Genomic DNA, 11,589 nt, shown 5'->3' with positions numbered 1-11,589 from the left:
GAGCTTCTGATTAGCTGAACACATGGAGGGCAGCATGCCCATACAGGGCATGGAAGCTCCCTGCCCCTTCCCCCATTTCTTATCCGATGTACCTCTTTATCTGCATCCTTTCTAATATCCTGTTTTAATCAATTCATAAATGTACATGTTTCCCTGAGTCTTGTGAGATGCTGTAGCAAATTAATTGAACCCGAGTAAAAGTCATGGGAAACCCAATTTATAGCTGGTGGGTCAGAAGCACAGGTAAAACACCCTAGCGCTTGCTATTGGCATTATAACTTGAGGGCCATATTGTGGGTCTGTGTGCCAACCTGTACAATCTGACACTATCTCTAGGTAGATTGTCTCAGAATTGAATGAGAGGACACCCGACAGGTATGTGTTGGAAAATTCATTGCTTGCTTGGTTTGTGGAGAAAAAAAACCACACATTTGGTCACAGAACTCTTTCATATTTTTTTAAAATTAAACTTTAAGTTCTGTGATACATGTGGAGAACGTGCAGGATTGTTACATAAGTATACACGTGCCATGGTGGTTTACTGCACCCATCAACCCGTCATCTACATTAGGAATTTCTCCTAATGCTATTGCTCCCCTAGCCCCGCACTCCCCGGCAGGCTCTGGTGTGTGTGACGTACCCCTCCCCGTGTCCATATGTTCTCATTGATCAACTCCCACTTATGAGTGAGAACATGCGGTGTTTGGTTTTCTGTTTCTTTGTTAGTTTGCTGAGAATGATGGTTTCCAGCTTCATCCATGTCCCTGCAAAGGACATGAACTCATCCTTTTTTATGGCTACATAGTATTCCATGGTGTATATGTGCCACATTTTCTTTATCCAGTCTAACATTGATGGGCATTTGGGTTGGTTCCAAGTCTTTGCTGTTGTGAGTTGTGCTGCAATAAACATATGTGTGCATGTGTCTTTATAGTAGAATGATTTATAATCCTTTGCGCATATACCCAATAATGGGATTGCTGGGTCAAGTGGTAGTTCTGGTTCTAGATCCTTGAGGAATTGCCACACTGTCTTCCACAATGGTTGAACTAATTTACACTCCCACCAACAGTGTAAAAGTGTTCCTATTTCTCCACATCCTCTCCAGCATCTATTGTTTCCTGACTTTTTAATTATCACCATTTTAACTGGTGTGAGATGATATTTCATTGTGGTTTTATTTGCATTTTTCTAATGACCAGTGATAATTAGCTTTTTTTGTGTGTTTGTTGGCCGCACAAATATCTTCTTTTGAGAACTGTCTATTCATATCCTTCACTCACTTTTTGATGGGGTTATCTTTTCTTTTCTTGTAAATTTGCATAAGTTCCTTGTGGATTCTCGTTATTAGCCCTTTGTCAGATGGATAGATTGCAAAAATTTTCTCCCATTCTCTAGGTTGCCTGTTCACTCTGATAATAGTTTCTTTTGCTCTGCAGAAGCTCTTTAGTTTAATTAGATCCCATTCGTCAATTTTGGCTTTTGTTGCCATTGCTTTTGGTGTTTTAGTCATGAAGTCTTTCCCCATGCCTATGTCCTGAATGGTATTGCCTAGGTTTTCTTCTAGGGTTTTTATGGTTTTAGGTCTTAAATTTAAGTCTTTAATCCATCTTAAATTAATTTTTGTAAAAGATATAAGAAACAGGTCGAGTTTCTGTTATCTGAATATGGTAGCCCGTTTTCCCAACATCATTTATTAAATAGGGAATCCTTTCCCCATTGCTTGTTTTTGTTAGGTTTGTCAAAGATCAGATGGTTGTAGATGTGTGGCATTATTTCTGAGACCTCGGCTCTGTTCCATTGGTCTATATATCTGTTTTGGTACCAGTACCATGCTGTTTTGGTTACTGTAGCCTTGTAGTATACTTTGAAGTCAGATAGTGTGATGCCTCCAACTTTGTTCATTTTGCTTACCATTTTCTTGGCTATATGGGCTCGTTTTTGGTTCAATATAAAATTTAAAGTAGTTTTTCTCAAATTCTGTGAAGAAAATCAATGGTAGCTTGATTGGGATAGCAATGAATCTATAAATTACTTTGGGCAGTATGGCCATTTTTATGATATTGATACTTCCTGTCTATGAGGAGGGAATGTTTTTCCATTTGTTTGTGTCCTCTCTTATTTCCTTGAGCAGTGGTTTGTAGTTCTCCTTGAAGTGGTTCTTCACATCCCTTGTAAGTTGTATTCCTAGGTATTTTATTCTCTTTGTAGCAGTTGTGAATAGGAGCTCATGATTTGGCTGTTTGTCTATTATTGGTGTACAGGAATGCTTGTGATTTTTGCACATTGATTTTGCATGATGAGACATTGCTGAAGTTGCTTATCAGGTTAAGGAGATTTTGGGCTGAGATGATGGGGCTTTCTAAATATACAATCATGTCATCTGCTCTTACTATTTTGAGATATTTTCATCAATATCTAGTTTATTGAGAGTTTTTAGCATGAAAGGGTGTTGAATTTTATTGAAGGCCTTTTCTGCATCTATTGGGATAATCACGTGGTTTTTGTCATTGGTTTCTGCAGAGAGACCTGATGGGCTTCCCTTTTTAGGAAACCCCACCCTTCTCTCTGGCTGCCTTTAACATTTTTTCCTTCATTTCAACCTCGGTTAACCTGATGATTATGAGTCTTGGGGTTGCTCTTCTCAAGGAATATCTTTGTGGTGTTCTCTGTATTTCCTGAATTTGAATGTTGGCCTATCTTGCTAGGTTGGGGAAATTCTCCTGTACGATATCCTGAAGAGTGTTTCCCAACTTGGTTCCATTCTCCCCGTCACTTTCAGGTAAACCAATCAATTGTAGGTTTAGCCTTTTCCCATAGTCCCATATTTCTTGGAGGCTTTGTTTGTTCCTTTTCATTCTTTTTTCTCTAATTTTGTCTTCTTGCTTCATTTTCTTAAGTTGATTTTCCATCTGTGATATCCTTTCTTCCACTAGATCGATTTGGCTATTGATACTTGTATATGCTTCACAAAATTCTTGTGCTGTGTTTTTCAGTTCCATCAGGTCATTTATGTTCTTCTCTAAACTGGTTATTCTAGTTTGCAATTCCTCTAACCTGTTTTCAAGGTTCTTAGCTTCCTTGCATTGGGTTAGAACATGCTCCTTTAGCTCAGAGGAGATGGTTATTACCCACTTATTGAAGCCTACTTCTGTCAATTTGTTAAACTCATTGTCTGTCCAGTTTTGTTCCCTTGCTGGCAAGGAGTTGTGATCCTTTGGAGGAGAAGAGGTGTTCCTGTTTTTGGAATTTTCTGCCTTTTTGCGTTGGCTTCTCCTCAGCTTTGTGGATTCATCTACCTTTGGTCTTTGCTGTTGGCAACCTTTGGCTGAGGTTTTTGACTGGACGTTCTTTTTGTTGATGTTGATGCTATTCCTTTCTGTTTGTTAGTTTTTCTTCTAACAGTCAGGCCTCTCTGCTGTAGGTGTGTTGGAATTTGCTGGAGGTCCACTCCAGACCCTGTTTGCCTGGGTGTCACCAGTGGAGGCTGCAGAACAGCAAATATTGCTGCCTGTTCCCTCCTCTGGAAGCTTCATCCCAGGGAGACACCTGCCACATGCCAGCCGGAGCTCACTTGTATGAGGTGTTTGTCGAGCCCTGCTGGGGGGTGTCTCCCAGTTAGGAGGCATGGGGGTCAGGGACTCACTTGAGGAGGCAGTCTGTTTCTTAACAGAGCTCTAGCACTGTGCAGGGAGATCCACTGCTCTCTTCAGAGCCAGCAGGCAGGAATATTTAAGTTGGCTGAAGCTACACCCACAGCCGCCCCTTCCTCCAGGTGCTCTGTCACAGGGAGATGGGAGTTTTATCTATAAGCCCCTGAATGAGGCTGCAGCCTGTTTTTCAGAGATGTCCCGCCCAGAGAGGAGAAATCTAGACAGGCAGTCCGGCTACAGTGGCTTTGCTGAGCTGTTGTGAGCTCCACCGAGTTTGAACTTCCAGGCAGATTTGTTTACACTGTAAGGGGAAAACAACCTACTCAAGCCTCAGGAATGGTGGACAACCCTCCCCCACCAAGCTCTAGTGTCCCAGGTCGAGTTCAGACTGCTGTGCTGGCAGTGAGAATTTCAAGCCAGTGGATCTTATCTTGCTGGGCTCCGTGGGGGTGAGATCTGCTGTGCTAGACCACTTGGCTCCCTGGCTTCAGCTTCCTTTCCAGGGGAGTGAGAGGTTCTGCCTTACTAGCATTCCAGGTGCCAGTGGGGCATGAAAAAAAAAAAAAACTCCTGCAGCTATCTCAGTGTCTGTCCAAACGGCTGCCCAGTTTTGTGCTTTAAACCCATGGCCCTGGTGGTGTAGGCACCTGAGGGAATCTCCTGTTCTGCGAGTTGTGAAGACCATGGGAAAAGTGTAGTGTCTGGGCCAGAATACACCGTTCCTCAAGACACAGTCCCTCATGGCTTCACTTGGCTAGGGGAGGTAGTTCCCCTACCCCTTGCACTTCTCAGGTGAGGTGACACCCCACCCTGCTTTGGCTCACCCTCCGTGCACTGCACTTACTGTCTAACAAGTCCCAATGAGATAAGCCCCATACCTCAGTAAGAAATGCAGAAATCACCCACCTTCTGCTTTGATCTCACTGGGAGTTGCAGATTGGAGCTGTTTTTATTCTGCCATCTTCTTGTTTTCCTTTCAATACTCAGGTCCCTCTTATTTAAGGCTGCTTCAGTTTGCTTGGCATTCACTTCAGTCCTTATTCATCTAATTAGCTTCTGTGACTGGATATGTCTCTCAATGAGGCTGGAGAACAGCAAATATGGGTGCCTGCTCCTTCTTCTGGGACCTGTGACCTCGAGGGTCACCAACCTAATGCCAGTAGGATCACTGCTGTAGAGGGTGTCTGACAACCCCTGTTGGAGGGTCTCACCCAGTTTGGTGGCACAATGAACAGGACCCATTTAACAAAGCACTTTGTCCCTTGTTAGAGAGGGGGTGTGTTTCGATGGGGGAAACCCACTTGTCTGGGCTGCCCAGATTCCTCAGAACTACCAGGAAGAGAGGCTAAGTTGGCTGGTCCACAGAGACTGTGGCCACCCCTCCCTCTAGGGGCTCAGGCCCAGAGAGATCTGAATTCTGTCCCTGAGCCTCTGGTTATAGTTACTGGAGATCCTCCAGGGAAGGCCCACCCACTGAGGAGGATGGGTCAGGGTTAGGCCTGAAGAGGCACTCTGGCCGCAGACTGCCACATCTGGTGTGTTGGCTTGTGGGGACAAATCTTTGGACCAAGCCGTCCAGCCTCCCTGGCTCCAGCAGGGGAAAAGTGCAGCCTGGAGCTATCAAATGGGTGCCTCCTTTCCCCCACCAAGGGAGCTTAGTGTGTTAGGCAGGCGTGAGTCCCAGTACTGGCTGCTGCCCCCAAGGAGCTCAAAGTGCTTAGAAAGCAGGCAGCTGCAGCCAGTGCTGGTCGCCCCTCCCCCGGGAGTTCAGTAGGCTTAAGCAGATTCCAGCTGAGAGGCTGTAAGTATCTGTGCATTTCTGAGCTGGGACACTAGGGCCTAGTGGCATGAGTTTAGGAGTGGGATATTCCTATCCATGGGTTGCACAGTTCTGTGGAAAAATCAGTTTCCCCAGCTACATAGCATGCTCACTTACCACCTCCCTTGGCTGGCAGGAGGGGGTTCCCCTTCCTCATGTGGCTCTCAGGTGGTTCACTGCACCACATTGCTCTTCTCTCTCTCCATGAGTCATGCCAGCCTTCTAGTCAATTTTGATGAGAGAACCTGGATACCTCCACTGCCTGCGAAGGCTTCATATGCTTATTATGTTTTTGTTTGTTTCTTTGTTTTTTTCTAGATCAGCGCCTCAGAGTGCTTTTTCTTCTAGTCAGCCATCTTGGCTCTGCACCCCTATATGGATTTTGTTATGTTGAGGTATGATTCTTCTATCTTCAGTTTTTTGAGGGTTTTTAAAATCATGAATTGATGTTGCATGACAAATAATCTTTATAATATATTGCTGAATTTGGATGGCTAATATTTTGTTTAGGCTTTTTGCATCAATATATTTTAGCGATATTGGCCTGTAGTTTTTGATGTGTCTTTGGTTTTGGTATCAGAATAATACTGGCCTCATAGAATGAGTTGAGAGGTATTCCCTCCTCTTCCATTTTTTGGAATAGTTTGAGTAGGATTGGTATAATATTAGTTCTCCTTTAAACGTTTGGTAGAGTTCAGCAGTGAAGCCATAAGGTCTCAGGCTTTTCTTTACTGGAAGAACTTTTATTATAGTTTTATCTTGTTACTTGTTATTGGTCCATTCAGATTACGGATTTCTTCCTGGTTCAATCTTGGTACATTGTATGTATCCCAAAATTTGTCCATTTCTTCAACATTTTCCAATTTATTGACATATTTTTGTTCATAGTAGTCATTAATGATGATTCGAGCTCTCCCTCTCCCTCTCCCTCTCCCTCTCCCTGTCCCTCTCCCTTTGGTCTCCCTCTCCTTCTTTCTTTGGTCTCCCTCTGTTGCTGAAGCTGGACTGTACTGCCATGATCTCAGCTCGCTGCAACCTCCCTGCCTCTGTCTCCTGTGATTCCCCTACCTCGGCCTGCCGAGTGCCTGGGATTGCAGGCGCGCACCGCCACTCCTGACTGGTTTTTGTATTTTTGGTGGAGACGGGGTTTCGCCATGCTGACTGGGCTGGTCTCCAGCTCCTGGCCCCGAGTGATCTGCCCTCCTCGGCCTCCCGAGGTGCTGGGATTGCAGATGGAGTCTCGCTCACTCAGTGCTCAATGTTGCTCACGCTGGAGTGCAGTGGCATGATCTCGGCTCGCTACAACCTCCACCTCCCAGCCACCTGCCTTGGCCTCCCAAAGTGCTAAGATTACAGCCTCTGCCCCGCTGCCGCCCCATCTAGGAAGTGAGGAGCATCTCTGCCTGGCCGCCCATCGTCTGGGATGTGAGGAGCCCCTCTGCCCGGCCGCCCCATCTGGGAAGTGAGGAGCGCCTCTGCCCGGCCACCATCCCGTATAGGAAGTGAGGAGCGTCTCTGCCCGGCCGCCCATTGTCTGGGATGTGAGGAGCGCCTCTGCCCGGCCGCCCCGTCTGGGAAGTGAGGAGCGCCTCTGCCCGGCCGCCCTGTCTGGGAGGTGAGGAGCGCCTCTGCCCATCCGCCCCATCTGGGAAGTGAGGAGCATCTCTACCTGGCTGCCCCATCTGGGAAGTGAGGAGCGCCTCTGCCCGGCCACCCCATCTGGGAAGTGAGGAGCGCCTCTGCCCGGCCGCCCCGTCTGGGAGGTGAGGAGTGCCTCTGCCCGGCCGCCCAACATCTGGGATGTGAGGAGCGCCTCTGCCCGGCTGCCCCTTCTGGGAGATGAGGAGCACCTCTGCCCGGCCGCCCCGTCTGGGAGGTGAGGAGCACCTCTGCCCAGCCGCCCCATCTGGGAGGTGAGTAGCGCTTCTGCCCAGCCACCCATCATCTGGGAAGTGAGGAGCACCTCTGCCAGGCTGCCCCGTCTGGCAAGTGAGGAGCGCCTCTGCCCAGCCGCCCCATCTGGGAGGTGAGGAGCACCTCTGCCTGGCCGCCCCCATCTGGGAGGTGAGGAGCACCTCTGCCCAGCCGCCACCCTGTCTGGGAGGAAGTGAGGAGCGCCTCTGCCCGGCTGCCCCTTCTGGGGAGTGAGAAGAGCCTCTGCCCAGCCGCCCCATCTGGGAGGTGAGGAGTGCCTCTGCCCGGCCATCCATCGTCTGGGAAGTGAGGAGCACCTCTGCCCGGCCGCCCTGTCTGGGAAGTGAGGAGCACCTCTGCCTGGCTGCCACCCCGTCTGGGAGGAAGTGAGGAGCGCCTCTGCCTGGCCGCCCCATCTGGGAAGTGAGGAGCACCTCTGCCCGGCCGCCCATCATCTGGGAAGTGAGGAGCGTCTCTACCTGGCCGCCCCATCTGGGAGGTGAGGAGCACCTCTGCCCGGCTGCCACCCCGTCTGGGAGGAAGTGAGGAGTGCCTCTGCCTGGCTGCCCCATCTGGGAAGTGAGGAGCGCCTCCACCTGGCTGCCCCATCTGGGAAGTGAGGAGCGCCTCTGCCTGGCCGCCCCGTCTGGGAGGTGAGGAGCGCCTCTGCCCAGCCGCCCCCGTCTGGGAGGTGAGGAGCGTCTCTGCCCAGCTGCCCCGTCTGGGAAGTGAGGAGCGCCTCTGCCCGGCCACCCCATCTGGGAAGTGAGGAGTGCCTCTGCCTGGCTGCCCTGTCTGGGAGGTGAGGAGCACCTCTGCCTGGCTGCCACCCCGTCTGGGAGGAAGTGAGGAGCGCCTCTGTCCGGCCACCCTGTCTGGGAGGTGAGGAGTGCCTCCACCTGGCTGCCCCATCTGGGAAGTGAGGAGCGCCTCTGCCCGGCCGCCCCATCTGGGAAGTGAGGAGCATCCCTACCCGGCTGCCCCGTCTGGGAAGTGAGGAGCGCCTCTGCCCGGCTGCCCCGTCTGGGAGGTGAGGAGCGCCTCTGCCTGGCCGCCCATCGTCTGGGATGTGAGGAGCGCCTCTGCCCGGCCACCCTGTCTGGGAAGTGAGGAGCGCCTCTGCCCGGCCGCCCTGTCTGGGAGGTGTACCCAACAGCTCCGAAGAGACAGCGACCATCGAGAATGGGCCATGAGGATGATGGCAGTTTTGTTGAAAAGAAAAGGGGGAAATGTGGGGAAAAGAAAGAGAGATCAGATTGTTACTGTGTCTGTGCAGAAAGATGTAGGCATAGGAGACTCCATTTTGTTCTGTACTAGGAGAAGTTCTTCTGCCTTGGGATGCTGTTGATCTATGGCCTTTCCCCCAGCCCCGTGCTCTCTGAAACATGTGCTGTGTCAACTCAGGGTTAAATGGATTAAGGGCGGTGCAAGATGTGCTTTGTTAAACAGATGCTTGAAGGCAGCATGCTCTTTAAGAGTCATCACCACTCCCTAATCTCAAGTTCCCAGGGACACAAACACTGCAGAAGGCCGCAGGGACCTCTTCCTAGGAAAACCAGAGACCTTTGTTCATGTGTTTATCTGCTGACCTTCTCTCCACTATTATCCTATGACCCTGCCATATCCCCCTCTCCGAGAAACACCCAAGAATGATCAATAAATACTTAATAAAATAAATAAATAAATAAAATAAAAAAATGATGATTCAAATTTCTGCAGTATGAACTGTAATGTCTCCTCTTTAATTTCTGATTTTATTTATGTGGATCTTCTGTGTTTTTTTCTTATTTAGTCTGGCTAAAGATCTGTCAATTTTCTGTAGCTTTTAAAAAACCCAACTTTTAGTTCCATTAATTTTTTTGTATTTTTTAATCTCAATATTATTTATTTCTGCTCTGATCTTTATTATTTCTTTTCTTCTCTTGTTATTAATCTCTAATTTAATCTATTGTGGTAAGAGAAGATGCTTGATATTGTTTCCATTTTTTTGAATGTTTAAAGACTTGTTTTGTGTCCTAATATATGGTCTATTCTTGAGAATGATCCATATGCTGAGGAAAAGAATTTCTATTCTGCAGCTCTTGGATAAAATGTTCTGTAAACATCTAGTAGATCCATTTGGTCTATAGTGCAGATTAATCTGAAGTTTTTCTGTTGATTTCCTGTCTGGAAGATCTGTCCAATGCTGAAAGTGCAGTGTTGAAGTCTTCTGCTCTTGTTTTATTGGGGTCTAGCTCTCTCTTTAGCTCTAATAATATTTCTGTTATATATCTAGGTGCTCCTGTATTCAGCATATATATATTTAAAATTGTTATATATCATTGCTGAATAGACCCCTTTATCATTACATAATGACCTTCTTTGTCCCTTCTTATAGTTTCTGTCTTCAAATCTATTTTATCTGATGTAAGTATAGTGACTTCTCCTTTTGTTTGGTTTCCATTGGCATGCAATATCTTTTTTCATCCCTTTATTTTTGGTCTATGTGTGTTTTATAGGTGAAGTGTGTTTCTTGTAAGCAACAGATCAATGGGTCTTGTTTTCTCATCCATTCATCTAGTCTATGTCTTTTGATGGGAGAGCTTAGTCCATTTACATTCAATGTTATTATTCGTAAGTAAGGAATTACTCCTGCCATTTTGTTATTTGTTTTCTTGTTGTTTTGTGGTCTTCTTTTTCTTTCTTTCTTTTTTCTTTCTTTCTTTCTTTTTCTTTCTTTCTTTCTTTTTCTTTCTTTCTTTTTCTCTCTCTTTCTTTCTGTCTCTCTTTCTTTCTCTCTTTCTTTCTTTCCTGTCTTCTGCTAGTGAAGATGATTTCCTCTGGTGATATAATTTGGCCTCTTGGTTTTTATTTTTTGTGTCTATATTGTATGTTTTTTGGTTTCAGGTTATCATGAGGTTTGCAAATACTATCTTATAACCCATTATTTTAGCCTGACAACAATCTAACACTCTTTAAATAGTCAAACAATCAAAAAGAAAACTAATAAAAACTCACCTTGACTTTATTCCCTTTTTATTTTTTTGTTTTTATTTCCTATTGTACTGATTATGTCTTGAAAAGTTATTGTAGTTATTATTTTTAATTGATTCATTGTTTAGTCTTTCTACTTAGGATAAGGGTAGTTTACATACCACAGTTACAGTGTTATAATGTTCTCTGTTTTTCTGTGTACTTACTATTACCAGGAAATTTTGGAACTTCTGGTGATTATTTGTTGCTCATTAATGTTCTTTTCTTTCTGATTGAAGTACTCCCTTTAGCATTTCTTATAAGATATATCTGGTATTGATGAAATCCCTCAGCTTTTATTTGTCTGGGGAAGCCTTTATTTCTTTTTCATGCTTGAAGGATATTTTTATCAGATACACTAATATAGGATAAAAGTTCTTTTTTTTTTCTTTTAGCCTTTAAATATGTCATGCCACTCTCTCCTGGCCTGTAAGGTTTCCACTTAAAAGCCTGCTACCAGATGTATTGGAATGCTATTGTATGTTTGCCCCATAGCCACCACAGCTGGTAATGTGACTAGTCTCACCTGAAGCCAGAATATCTCAGAGGCTCAGCAAAGTTTTCGAAGTAGTACCTTTGTATCACTGCTGGTTATTCAGTGGCCAAGGGCTCTTCCATTAGCAGATGATAAATGCTGGCAGGACTGGTTTCTTTCCTTCAATGCAACAGGTTACCTTCTGGTCCAGGGTGTGTCTAAAAAATCATCTGGTAGCTAGGGCCTGGAATGGAGGCCTTATGACTCTGAAAGGTGCCTTATCCTGCTGTGGCTAAGGTGGTATCCAAGAGCAAGACAAAGTCATTCCCACTCTTTCCTCTCCTCTCATCAAATAGAGGGAAGGGTCTTTATTGGAGCCATGAGCTGCACCACTCACAGTTGGAAGAAGTTTGATGTTAACAGTCCCTTAGCCACTCCAGGTGGTGCTTCAGTAGGTTTTGTGCCCCCCAGGTCCATTGGCTCTAGGTCCAGTTCAGGACTTTTCTAAGACTTGCAGTCCTTGTTGTCTAGACTGCTTTTCATGTTTATGTAGAGCCCCAGGACATTTTAACCCATTGTGACAACTCTTGCTGGATCTCAAGTTCTGACCACTGGGTTGGATCATTTCCCTCTGACTAGGGCTGGATTAAATATTCCCTCTGTGGGTGGGTGTCACTGAGTTCTGCCAGGTTTTGCTTTTAGCTGTATCAGGGCAT

The sequence above is a fragment of the Pongo pygmaeus genome, chromosome X, assembly GCF_028885625.2.
Source record: "Pongo pygmaeus isolate AG05252 chromosome X, NHGRI_mPonPyg2-v2.0_pri, whole genome shotgun sequence".
In the NCBI taxonomy this organism is placed as follows: Eukaryota; Metazoa; Chordata; class Mammalia; order Primates; family Hominidae; genus Pongo; species Pongo pygmaeus.
The sequence above is the reverse complement of the archived record's forward strand: the minus strand, read 5'-3'. Positions refer to the sequence as shown.